The following is a 14,056-nucleotide window of genomic DNA, read 5'->3' on the forward strand; positions in this document are numbered from 1 at the left end:
TCTATCTAATATGGGACTCCATCAAAACGATATGTTCAGTAGAAATTGTCAACTAATGAAATGATTTATATCCCTTGTTAGCTTTGAGGAGGAAAACAGTCATGGAAGACACATCTATAAATGGGTGTCCAGCTACTAAGATGGCTGCCTTTTATAATTAACATAATTAACATCCACAGCATGGCTGGGCATGGTGGCTCATGACTAACCCCAGCACTTTGGGAGGCTGAGGCAAGAGGATTGCTTGAGGCCAAGAGTTTGGGACTAGCCTGAACAACATCGTGAGACTTCATCTCTATAAAAAACAGAAAATAAAAATTAGCCAGGCCTGGTGGCACACACCTGTAGTCCCAGCTACTTGGGATGCTGAGGCAGGAGGATCACTTGAGCTGAGGAGTTCGATGCTGCAGTGTGCCTCTGAAGCCACTGGCAAAGGATTGTGTCGTCCTTTATGAAGGATTTATGTTGTCACACAAAATGTGATTCTGTCCTCTTGTAGTGTTTAGGGTATGCTGGAGTTCTCCACACTATCCAGTATCACCAATTCTGAAAAACAGCCTGGATAGCTACCCAGCAGAAATTTCATCTGTGATCTGGTGTAACCCTGGGAATCCCTGTTAATTAATTATCTGCTAAACTTAAAAAGAATACATATAAAGATACTGTCGTTCTTAAATGATTGGTAAATGTGGCTCCCAAGAGTACCTTTGCTGAAGATGATGCCTCATTTGCAAAGATATGCATGATTTCTTCTCCAAATCATACATATTTCTTGACGAGTAGGTATCAGAGTCTCTTAGACTCAATTTCCTCATTTATATAATGAAGATGCTAATAGACTGTACTAGTGAGGATTGCTCTAAAAAAATAATGCAGATAATCCAGGAGTACTTAGCAAATACCTGGCTTAATAAATATTAGCCATGATTAAAGATTTTATTAATAGACTTATAAATTCAAAAAGGTTACATCAAACTTTGTCTCATTAAAAACAAGCAGACAGGGGAGATATCAAGTGTCTCTCCTTTGCATGGCTCACCTACCTGTAAGTTTTCTCATCCCCACTAGACCAGCAGCAACACCACTACTATGTTTTATCTTCTATGAAGGTTTGTTATTATGTCACCTCCCTGTTCTCTGCTCTTCTAGTTCCTTGGCCACTGCTGGCACTCCAGCATAAGGCCAGATAGCATTAGGGACATGATAAAATATGGAAAAGCATCATTCATAGCCTATCTATAGTGCTAGGAGAGTACAGAATAGTGCCTGCTATTAGCTCCTCTAATGTTCACCAGCCCTTGGAGCAAAATTTGAAAAGCCAGCTGGGTGACCCCAGTGCAGAAGATCAAAGGACCAGAAGAGGATCTTGAAAGATGATTTATTTCCCTTACCTCTATTCAATGTACAAAGCAAAACACGTCATCAGTTGGCAAATATTTCAGGAGAAGGAACTTTCCCTAATCTTTCACATAAATGCTAATATGAATGAATAACAGTTATATATGATTAGGAAATCTCATTTTAGCATAAGTTGAAATATTTCATAGCATATGCTGGAAAGGTACAGTTGCATCTATGACATATTGCCCTGTAGATGGCTTTGGTGAGAGAAGGGAGACAGAGAGAAAGGGGATTCTTAGAGGAGAGGTATGTAAAACATTAGGATTAAACAAGTGTCCAGTAAACAAGAGATTTCTGGGTTTGAATTAGGGACGTAGAAAAATGAGAGACATCTGGAATCTATACTTCTTTTGCCAGTCAGAAACACAGTTTTGAGTTCCTTTGTTGAATCATTTACTTATTAAGACTTATTAAAAACGAATGCCTAAGGTGGTTGAGAAGGGAGCAAATTGAATTCAGAAGGCCAAGTCCTTTAAGGGAATCATTTCAAAGAGCTTTTACTTCCCATCAACTAAGCTTAATGTTGTCTCCTCAAACTAGTCCTTTTGTTCTATTTCAATACATATGTGAAGAGTCAGAGGCTTATAGACTCACTTGAAATTTAACAGTAAATTTTTGGAGACAGAGAGAAGACTAATTTTCTTCACATTCTTAGGTTTTATCATATGATGCTTTCATAGACAACACTTTCCCCACCTAACCCCCACACACAAAAATCATCTGAGAGAAGGGGATCTATCTAGACATTGGTCCTTCAGACACAGCTGAGATATAGAAATGAGGTTGTTTTCTTTGTTCATTTTGGGGAAGACTCAGCTGCCCTTCATAGTCCTGTGACACGCTTCTAGCCAAGATAGACTATGGAGGATAAAGGGGGGTTATGCATCACTTAAACCCCACTTTGTCCTCAGTCAGTGCTTTCAAATGCCCTTGCTGGGTCCCATAACTAGCCACTTACTGGAAGGAAAGCAGGGGTTATAGGCCAATAAGGTGACCTGGTGTTGGAATTCTGAGGAGACCACTGACATTTCAATGCCCCGCTGGCCCTGTTATCACCTCTTATGCCAATGAGAGACAAAGGAGCGGGAGAGAGGGGAGGAAAGAAGGGTGAAAAGGGACAGAGGAAATGTCTTAAGGTGAAACAGATATTCCAGGAATACACTCCTCCCTCATCCATTTGCTACTTTCCTTTAGTACTTTACAAGAAAGTAAATATTGTGAGGAGCCAGATCCCAGGGAAGGCACAGAAAGGAATCCTACATTAGGCTGAAGCAGTATTTTTGGTGCTCTGCTGGCATACTGAATTCTTAGGATGCTACTGTGGAGCCAACATCACGTTGGTCGTTTGTATTCAAGTTATGGTGATGAAGACAGTCCCCGTGTCTCAAATCTCTATGTCCAAGTTATTAAATTCAGGAGATTGGACGCTTACCTTAAATGAAGCAAGGTAGGAGGCAGATGACTACTTACCAAGACCATCATTTGCATAAAGGAGTCAAAGAATCACCGTGTATCAGTCAGACCACAGGCTGGTTGTCTCTCTAACCAAGTAACCTGATGCTATTAATACAATGACAACTAGGGATATTTAGGGAAAGAAACGAGACAAGATTGCTTTCTAGGAGGCATTTCCAGAATCCCATAATAATTAGTTATTACTAAATTCATCACCCTCTTCAACCTATTTTTTTATTTTCTATGAAGCATCTCTTGGGTAACAGTTTTCATAGAATTGCTAGCCACAGGGTGACTTCATGCTTCCTTTTATTTGTGCTAAAGCCACCTTTGATTAACCCTTGGGAAGGTCTTCCTGTGCTTGCCCTGCCAGCCCTGCCCAGCCCTTATGGTTTTGTAAACATCAATCCTCTCTGCCCTTAGCCACCACCTTTTCAGAGTGAAGGGTGCAATAGGCTCTCCCTCTCATTGCTCAGCCTTTCTAGTCTCTTCTGGTTGTGCCCTGGAATTTATTGGACCATGGTTTTCCAAGCATAGATCAGGGCACATGCAAAAATAGACTCTAAATATCCACAGAGCCTTTAAAGCTACCCTGATAAGAAGTCTTCCGTTTTGAGATTTATATTCATTTTGAATTATTAAAATACAAGTGTCCATCATGAGACAAATGGATAAAGAAAATGTGGTATGTATGCACAACGGAGTACTACTGAGCCATAAAAGAGAATGAGATCCTGTTATTTGCAACAACATGGACAGAACCTGAGGAAATTATGTTAAGTAAAACAAGCCAGGCACAGGAAGACAAACTTCACATGTCCTCACTCATTTATGGGAGCTAAAAATTAAAACAATTGAACTCATGGGTATAGAGAGTAGAATGATGGTTACCAGAGGCTGGGAAGGGTAGTGGGTGGGGTGGGGGAAGTGGGAATGGTTAATGGGTACAAAAATGTAGTTAGATAGAATGAATAAGAGCTAATATTTGATAGTACAACAGGGCGATTCTGATCAACAGTGATTTATTGTATACTTTAAAATAACTAAAAGAATATAATTGGATGGTTTGTAACACAAAGAAAGTATAAATGCTTGAGGTGATGAATGCCCCATTTACCCTGGTGTGATTATTACACATTGCATGCCTGTATCAAAATATCTTATGTGCCCTATAAATATATACACATAGTATGTACCCATAAAAATTAAAAATAAAATAAGAAATTTTTAAAAGGATAATAAAGAAATACAAAGTAAATGTGTTGCTCTCATGTAAGACCAGTTTGGCCTTTTTTATCACAGCATGGAGCCTATTGAAAGACCACTTTTATGCCTAGAGGGATGATGCCCCACCAGTCACTCAAAATGGCTACTAGGAACATTATCAATCCTCTTTCATTGCTGAGAATGGCTTAAATTTGAATTTTAAGATTCAATTTGTTATTTAATTTTAAAATATGGCTTACATTTTAACTTTAAGATCCAGAGGCAGTCTGAATTAAAAATTGGGGAGAAAGGAATTAAGGCAGATAAGTAATTCCAACTTATCTATCGACATGAAATAACCTTTACAAAGATAGGCTGTGAATATAAAGAGAGCCTTGTCTGCGCTCCCTGAACATCAGGCCTTTGGATCTTGCATCAGCGGAGGGGGCCACCTGGCTCTGACTTTCTCCTGCAGATGCAGATGCTCCTTGGTTGAGGTAAGTGGAAATTCCCTTCTGGAGTCTGCCTAGGTAAGGGCCATTAGAAAGTGTCAGAGGAGTGTGTGTGACTGTTTTCTGTTTTCGTGAGATATTGTAGAACTTTAAGTCTGCTGGTCATAAATGTTTTCTTTTTGAAATCCTTAGAGATTTTTTTTCTTCTTCGTCACAATGGCAGGAATACAGAGATTTCGCATGATTTCTTAATGGGATTCAGCTGCCTACGCTGCAGTGCTTTCAGCTGTATTTGAGAATGCACTGTGTTTCTGCCTTGTTTTACGTTTGCAGATGGCTGGAACTCTCCCTGTCTCTTTTTCTTTCTGTCATGGCTGGCAAGAGCTCATGGGCCATGAGCTGCATCTTTATAAACATGAACAGATTAGCAGGTATTCCCAAATGGGACAAATGCTACCTTATTGCAGACAGTTTCTAGTATAGTCCCACATTCTTTGAGAAAGTAGGTGGAGACCCCGTCAGCACCAGGCCACTGGCAGCAAATGGTTGTAGCCGGGAGCCAGAATAGAGCAAGTCCAGCCTGAGCCTGTGGTCGGCAGTGGAGGAGAAGAGAGGGTCGCAGACCTGAGGCAAAGGGCAGCCTGAACAACCAAGAACCAGAGCAGCCCTGGCACCCGACACCCAGGAGAGTGGGCTACAGGAAGAGGATCTGAGACCAGAGCCCACAGAGTCTACAGGAACTAGAGGCACAAGGCACGAGGAATCACAAAGCGAACTTAAGTGCCGACATCAAAGAAGGCATTCTCACCCTGTTTCCTGCTTCTGGGTTTCTCCACATTCCTATAGCCTTACAGACAGTAAGCCCAGTGTGGTGGGAACAGGGAATTGAAGTGGAAAGCACAGGCCAGGGGATCTGATGGGTCTCTTAGATCCCCTGGGAGGGCATGACAACATAGAGAAAGAAGAGTCCTTTAAAAGCATTCAACATAACGTAGTTTGCCCAGGCAGTTCACGCTGACTGAAACCTCCTCTGTCTTCTGAACTCGGGCATGCCTATCTCATCTCTTCTTTTGAAGCAGAATGCTTTAAATTTTTATTTTTATCCTGTGAACTTCAATATGCGACCTCCTTCTGTGACAGAGCTTCTCTTTTGGTCCCCCATGAGTGGATATCACCTTGTACTCCCCTCCACCCCTAAGCTCATGTTCTTCATCTTCTCTTTGACCCTCAGCATGTTATCCCTTGACCCATTCTTCAGTGTTTTCATGTCTATCATCTGCAAAATCTTTTCTGCCTCATAGTACTTAGGAGACCAGACATACGCACGCTGGGGACAGGAACCTCCCAATATCAAATTAGCCACTTGGGCCATCTTGTCTGGCACGTTGCATAAATGTTGTACGGAAGACAGGTCCTCCTCCCAATTTCGTTTTTCACTGGCCACATGATGTTAGACAAGTCTCTTTCTCCCTTTGAGCCTCTCCTGTCTGATCCAATGGGTTGTAAGAATAATATGAAATAACAGAGGGGAGAGGATTATACATTTTAAAGCACTATGCAAATGTAAGGTGTTGTTATAATAAAATATGGATCATGGCTTATGTTGGGGTGGAGCTAAGCCTCCTTCAGTCATTCTTTCAGCTTGTTTGTGTAACCTCTGGTGAAATTTTAATAACTGTTGCAAGGCATAGGTTTCAGCACGTTCTTTGTTTCTTCTGTTGGTATTCGCAAGGCAGTCACATCTGCCATGAGCTAGTCCTTCTCAGAAGGGAGTCGGTGGGAAAACATGTAGCTAAAAAGGGCTTAGGAGCCCTGAGACATCTTAAATAGGAGTCATTTAACTACTCCAATGGAAAAAAAAAAAGAACAGCAAAAATATCACCAAACTCATGGCACAGTCAGTAGCTCAGCACTATGGTTCTTACCATTTGAAATTTCCATTCAACCGTGTTTCATCTCCAGCCACTATCATCATCATGATCATCAAATTTAGCTGAATTACTAGTTCATTTAAGACTCAATGTATAGTGTTGTGTATCAGATATGTGCCAAGCCCTATGCTAAGTATACAGCCTTGAGTAATTCACAGATTCTTCCATACGAAACTCACATACAAATAAACACACACATAAAAATAAACAACGTCAATTTGATAATTGCTGTAGATCTGGATAATTGGTACATTTAAAGTACTATGACAGTACCTAGGATGGAGTAACTAACTCTGCATGGAAAGTAGGAGAGGAGGTAACATGTGACCTGGCCCTTCAAGGATGAACAGAAGTTGGTCAGAAAGTGAGTATAGAGCTATACTCACTGTGTATATAGGCTTTGGGGCCAGCCACCTAGTTCAAATCCTAGCTCTGCCATTTCTTTTCTCTTTTTTTTATACTTTAAGTTCTGGGATACATGTGCAGAACGTGCAGGTTTGTTACATAGGTATACACGTGCCTTTGCTATTTCTTAACTACGTAACTTGGCTAGTTACTTGATCTTTCGTTGCCTCAATTTGTTCATCTCTACAACAGGCATTATACCAATAGGGCCTACTCACAGCTTATCATGAGCAGAAATGAGTTCAGGCACGTAAAACACTCCTAATAGCTCCTGTCCTATGGTTAATCACTCAATAAGCAGAAGCCGTCATTGTTGTTATTATTGTTCTTTGCCAAGTCAACAAGCAGGAAGGAAATTCCTGGAACTTTTGGAGACCTGGTCTCTGAATTTAAGAGACTGATAATAGCATCATTATCATTATGAATAACAGGAAAGCTACCATTGATGCCAGGCACTAGATTCTTGACATATGTGATTTCCCTTGGTTATCATAATAATCCTGAGTGTCAAAAAACTTCCACTGAAATATAAATAACGCCACAAAGAATATAAAGTAAGTGAAAAATAAGTGGCACAAAGTGGCCACTGGAAGAAATAGAATTACATAAGAAGAAATATTTACCATCTAAGTAATGAGGCAAAAGTCAAAAGGATTCCAAAGTGGTGGGTTTAAACCAAAAGAGGTCCGAGGCATTTTTGTTTGTGTATTTTCATTTTTGTTTCTGTGCATGTTCATTGCCTCTAGGCAGAGCATGCCCTTGCCTATTCGCTCTGGTTCTCACCACTCGTGTGATACCCAGCCCTGAAAACACTTGAGTATTGAAGTTTGTGACATGCAGACAAGGATCTAGAACTTGAGTTTTGCAAATGCTTGCATTTGTTGAATGATGTTTTTTGTGCCAGGCACTATGCTGGGTACTTTCAGACACATGATCTATGTAACATCCTGAATAAGATATTATGATCCCCAATTTATAGACGAGGAGACTGAGGCTGGAAGAGGGCAAGACTAGAAAGAAAAACAAGATCAGAGGCACCAAAGCAGGGAGGTACATATCATGTTCTGCAATCCATTTGACCAGAGAAGAGGACCCATACATGGGGAATAGTACGAGTTTGGGTGGAAGAAGTTAAATGACCTTGACGGCCAGGCTTAGGAATATGAATGTGGCTATGGGAAGGTAATAAATGATAGGTTTCCTTTTCTTCTTTACAGCTTTATGAAAACCCACCCACAGCAAACATACAGGCTGGCACAAGGTTTGCTCTAAAGAGGAAGAGATCTAGGTGGGGCTGAAGATGTATCACTTCCCTTTGGAGAGTGCCCTGCCACAGGCAGGGACAATCTTTCATCTCTCATAGAGGAAAACATAAGGGAGGAGGCGCCTTCCAGTAAATATCCTCAGTTGAGTTTTCATATTATATATAATATATTCAAGGAAACAACCACCCAATTTCCCTCCCTGGATTCCAAGCCTTGAGATATAACTAATATTTAAGTTTTGCATTGCAGAGTGCCCTGATAATAAAGAACAAATTCCTTAACCTTTGATCCTAAGATGGTTTTTATAATATTGCTCCTGTTTACCTCTCTATCCTCACCTCACTTTACTCCCACAGTATACCCCAGCTGTGCTGATCCCATGGCTGTTCCTGAAAGCACCAAATTTTCTCCAAGAAAATTTATCAAACCACTTGACACCCCCTCATATCCATAATGCCTTGCACTTACTTCTAGGGTATAACTTCTCACCAATAATGTGTTTATTTGTTTCCTTTAGATGATAGCTCCATGAAGGTAGGGATTCTGTCTTGTTGTTTGTTGAATACCCTGCATCTAACACATCCCAGCACATAGCCAATGCTCAAGAACAATTTGTCAAATGAATGAGTAAATGATTTGGTGAGAGAAGAGGTGCTATGATTCTCTGGTCCTTACTCATTGTTGAGTCCTGCTTTTCAACTTGCCAGTGTATTCCTCCTCTCTCACTGTTCACCTGACCCTAGACCCCTCTCCCTTTGCAACTTGATCATTGATTTCCAGGTCCTCTTCAGATCTGACATATTCTCTGCCCCATTTACAATCTGACACATGTACACACTCACCACGACTAAAAGCAACAATAAAACTGTCTCTTCTCTCCTTCTGGGGCTCATCCTTTACCAAAAACCACTGTTATCTGCCAGAGCTCCACGGTTACCCATGAAACGTTCTGGGGACTCACATATCCCCCATTTCCCTCTCAAACCCAACAATGATGTTTGAATGGACTAGACTGGAGAAAGAGACAGGGAGGGAAGCCCTAACAGCATCCTGATTTTGTAGCATTGTTGTTAGAAGTTTCTGAAGTAAAAGGGAAGTTGTGTGCACCGTGTGTGTGTGTGTGTGTGTGTGTGTGTATGTTTGTGATCTGTCAACCCATAGGTGGGGATTATCTGGCTATCTCTCGTGGAATGAACAACCTGGGAGGAATGTGGACACCTGCCCTGCTCATTGGAAATGGACAGGCTCTGGATGGGCAGTCCCAGCTATAGGGGCACAGGAGGAATTCTGCCCAGCAGGCTCAACCTGGAAGTCCAGTATCAGCAATAATAATTTAGTAGCAGAATTGCAAACACCTATGAGCACTCCCTATGTCACTGTGCTAAGTGCTTTACATATATTATCTCAATTATTTCTTACATTAACCCTATAGGGTAGGAGCTCTTATTATTCCTATTTTACAACTAAGGAAAATGAGGCACAGAGAAGTTAAATAGTTTGCACAAGATCACACATTAAGTGATGGAGCCAGAATTTGAACCCAAGAACTGCAACATCAGAATCCTACCCAATATAGAGTGGTTGAAAATAGGTACCCTTTGATTTTTGAGAGTTAGAATGTGGAAGCATCGTAAAAAAGCAACACAATGTTTTCTGTAATATAACCCTCACAGACTGAGGAAAATGAAAGAATCAGGGGGTCTTCAGGACTGTATAATGGGTAAAGAGGAAAGGTAGTTAAAAGTATTTCTCAACGTGTTGCACTTCCAGCAATTTATCAATTTGTAAATGTATTTCATTACAAATATAGGGAGAATGAGGGAGCACAGCACTGTCATGCACTGTACTGGATCTGTAACTGTTCCTGAGAATTGTGCAGTGCACAGCCTGCTCATCTTTACATGGTAGCCCCAAAATGCAGGCTTCTTTATATCCCTAAATTAATATAGGAACCAAACGAAGACCTATTACTAGAGCTTGAGCTAGTGTGGCCTTCAAAAATTAAATAAAACAGAAAAGATGTGGAAATGATAGACTGGCTGCCACAGTACCATAGAAAGCAGATATATAAACCAATGTGGCCCCAGAGTCTTTCTGCAGCCTTCTCTGCCACCATGCCTTTCCATTCAACTACACTAATATCATGTAACCTGCCCCCATTCCCCTAACATGCATCCACCCACACTTCCCACACTGTACAAATGCTTCTATCTCATCCTCAGTCTCTCCCCCATCTTTCTTTATCTACTACCTCCTCTCCTTCAGGACCTAGACATTCATCCATGCCTCATTCATACATTCATTCAACAAACATTTCTGGAGCGCTTGAGGTAGATTCAGAAGTGACCAAGATGAGTAAGGCAATTCCCCACTCTCAAGTTTCTAACAATCTAGAGGGAAAATTAAACAAAGTGAGTCATCTCCAAGAAGTTTTATAATCATTCTCCTCTTTCTTCCCAAGCTAGAAGAAATTCTTATCTTTTGGAGGCATTTACAGTGCATATCCTTATCAGTCAAGTACCAATTCAAAAGACTTAAAGCAAAACAAACACATGGTGGAGAAACATAGAAAATATTTTGAAAGCTATAAATCACTAAGTTTATATGTCTTTATCTATCCTTGGTTCATTTTGTGAAGAGGCAATAAAATGCTAAGTTAAAGCTCCGTTGATTTTCTCCAGATACTTGCCGAATTCTTGGCATCACATTCTACCATGTTTCCAGGATTCAGAGTGTCTAAGCAGTGCTAGTGAAAAGTTCAGTTGAGCAAAAGAACTTTATGTTTCATTCTAACCTGGAAATGCTTTCCCTACCCGCATTAAATGTATGAAGCTTGAATCAGACAGCTATACATAGGGTGAAAGTAGTGTCATCCCCAAAGAGTAGCAAATCATCATAAGGGAACCACAGTAGATGAAAGACTTTGAAAAAAAATCCTCTGTTGTGAATATTAAATCCCAGCTGTTCCATTTTGAGACAAAAAGGGCTTATCTTTTATCTTAGTAGACTGTAAGCTCCTTTAGAATAGGACCTGTCTTATTTATTTCTCTAGCCCAAGCTTCTAGCATAGGGCTCAATAAGTATTTGTGAATACATCATACATACTGACTAAAGTGGAAGTCTATGCTATTTTCTAATAGCTTGTCATACTCCCTAGTGTTCTACAGAAAGAGTCACTAGAGTTTGTTTCCATTTGGTTTGTTTATGTGGGGAAGGGCAGAAGGAGAATTATTTTGCTTTGTTTTTGAGATGTGTCCTAATCCAGTAGAGATCAGGATGAGAGCAATGACCTTGTCCGTCAGGATAGTCCGTCGTCCCACTAAATGAGGGAAGACATTGGATGATATTATCTTCCTTGTGATCATCACTCAAGAAAATAATTGTGGACTCAGCTTTAGTCCACATTACTTTGGAGTTTTGCTGTATTTTCACCTCTAGTATTGTAACCACATCATTTTATGGCTCCAGACCCACCATGGCTTCCAAAGGCTATGCAGAATCATTAGGAAGCTACAAGCCTTCCCATTAGCCCGCACTGCTGCTGCAGTATGCACTTATCTGGATCACCCATGAGATCAACTTGCAAACAGGAACTGGCTTATGAAGCCATGCTTGCTCTGAGAAACATAATGGTCATCTCACTGCCAGTGGAATGTAATATTTGATGTCATGACACCCTTCCTGTCCAACTTGGCACTGGCAGTTGGTTTGACTTGGTGGTGAGAAATACAACAAAACGATGAGAAATTTCCCTTCTGGAGCACTTCTTAAGGGAGCTTGGTTGCTTTATTGGAAATTTGTACTTCTTAGCTTTCATGAAATGTCCCTTTGGTACATTAGTGAGAAGGTTCAAGGCAAAATAAACACATTTCATCTTGACCATATTTGGAACTCACAATATAAAGGAGTCAAAAGGTAAGCTGATGAAATAAGAATATTTTATCCTTTTATTCCACACATAGTTTTTACTTTCTCACCTTTCCTGCAATAACTGCCTCAACATGATGGCACTCATATGCATTTTCAAAAGATTTTCATTTTATTATGTATTGAATTATATAAAGTAGTGTCAGTAAATCCATTAGAAATTCTCATTCCCAACTCTTAGAATTCATCTACAAAGAGTCAGAAAGAAACCAAGACATTAAGGAGAAGCCAGTGGCTGCAGCTGCAGGGTCTTTATTATGTTTATTTGTGTCATAATTCTCTTTATTTGCCGAACTAAAATGGTTTAAAGTTGCAGTGCACCAGGTAAGGCCTCCCTTACTGTCTTCAGGTGTTTGTTTAGAATAGGTTTGTTTGTTTGTTTGTTTAGGAATAGCTGCTGTAGTGCTTTGAATTCCCTTGCCAGGACATAAAATCATAGAAAATAGCGAAGATCCTTGCTGTTTACTTGGGGAGACATTATCTACATGCACGAAACAATTTAATTCTTAAGATTTATTTAAAACGTGTGAAATGTAGTTGCAATAATAATAATAGATGATATTTACAGAGCACTTACTATGTACCTGGAGCTCTTCCATGTGTTTTCATATGTTAACACATATATTAAACTTCACAACAATCTTACCAAGTAGCCACTCTTACAATCCATTTTACACATGGTGAATCTGAGCCATAGAAAGGTTAACTAACCAGCAGCTCCTAAGTAGCAGAGCTAGGATTTGACTCCAGGTGGTCTGGCTCCAGGGCCCAGGCTCTTTGGCTACCATGTGTATACACTTTCTGAAGAATTACAATGGTGCAGCCCGAAGTCACTCAGGAAAGCTGTCAGTGGACAACTTGGTTCTGGTGCAGAACCTTAATGATGGCCTAAGGTTTGAGCTGTGAAGAGGATGGAATTGGACGTTTTAGGAAGCAAGAATAGCAGAAAGAGAAGCTGGGGTTTAGAAATGAATAAGACATGACAGGAGGAATAGCCATCTTATAAAATGATGTGAGAAAACTTTTATATAGAGCCTTAAGCACCAGGTTTAAAGTTTGAAACAGAAATCCATAGGCAGGTATACAAGCAAGGAATTCATTCATTAGTGCATTCATATACTTATAACACTAGAAGGACCTTAGAGAGCATCAATGTCAACTCCTCCTTTTATATTGTAGAATCTAAAGATCTAGAGGCTTGAAATGACTCCCAGTGTCACTCACCTAGTGGCAGCATTAGAATACAGCAGAACTCTTCTGATTCATCATTTAAGCTTTAAGCCTATTTCCAATGTTCCAGGACACTCTGAAAGATTCTCCTGGCAGAGGCATTTGGTTCAGCCTGGAAGGGAGAGACAAGAGGCAAGGTGACCTGTGAGGCATTATTGCAAAATCCAAGTGAAGTACAAGAGGTACACTGGGCTCAGTGAAAATAGTAGAATTTTCCAGAGAGGATTGAGAAAGCATGATAGGATATCAATAATAAAGGAGCTAAGTTGCCTCCAAGCTGGCATAGCTTTGGCAGAAATAGGGAAATTGGGCAATGGTACCACTTGGGCATAGACAGCATCAGTTCAGGTTTGGTACCTGTGAGAGGGAGTTGGCTTTATTATAATTACTTCTGTGTGGAACCTTGTGTAACATGATGATCACATTCCAAGGCCCTTTGCAATTTTTCCATTAATCAGTTGCCACCATCATCAGCATGTGAGCAAGTCCTTGTCAACACTGAGATGAAATTTAACTCAGTTTTGCTTTAATATCCATTAGGCTCCATCCTGGCCTTTCCTTTTCTTAGTTTCTTTCGCTGCCAATCAGCTTCATACGTGTCCACTTTCCTCAGAGTCTGTAAATTGTAGTGGTAAAGGGTATAAGCTCTGAAGGCAAATGGCCTAAATTTGAATTCTGGTTCCACAACGCTTCTGTGACTTGGGCAAATTTAATTCTTTTTAGAATTAATTCTTTGTGGCTCAGTTTCCTCATTCATAAAAAGATATTGTGATCAGTGCTTATC

The 14,056-nt window shown here is 40.4% G+C and overlaps 1 protein-coding gene and 1 long non-coding RNA gene across 4 annotated transcripts in view; one reads left to right on the top strand and one right to left on the bottom strand.

The window, feature by feature from the left end:
* The window catches only part of FRMD6 (FERM domain containing 6), a 366,574-nt gene that overhangs the window by 206,543 nt on the left and 145,975 nt on the right, over positions 1–14,056 (top strand). The window lies entirely within an intron of this gene.
* LOC117975929 (uncharacterized) overlaps positions 1–14,056 on the bottom strand; it is a 198,545-nt gene that overhangs the window by 118,136 nt on the left and 66,353 nt on the right. For both annotated transcript variants that reach the window (XR_010109805.1, XR_010109804.1), the window contains exon 2: positions 13,267–13,384. This is a non-coding gene — a long non-coding RNA (uncharacterized LOC117975929). The remainder of the gene's footprint in view (positions 1–13,266; positions 13,385–14,056) is intronic.

This window comes from Pan paniscus, chromosome 15, assembly GCF_029289425.2.
Source record: "Pan paniscus chromosome 15, NHGRI_mPanPan1-v2.0_pri, whole genome shotgun sequence".
Lineage (NCBI taxonomy): Eukaryota > Metazoa > Chordata > Mammalia > Primates > Hominidae > Pan > Pan paniscus.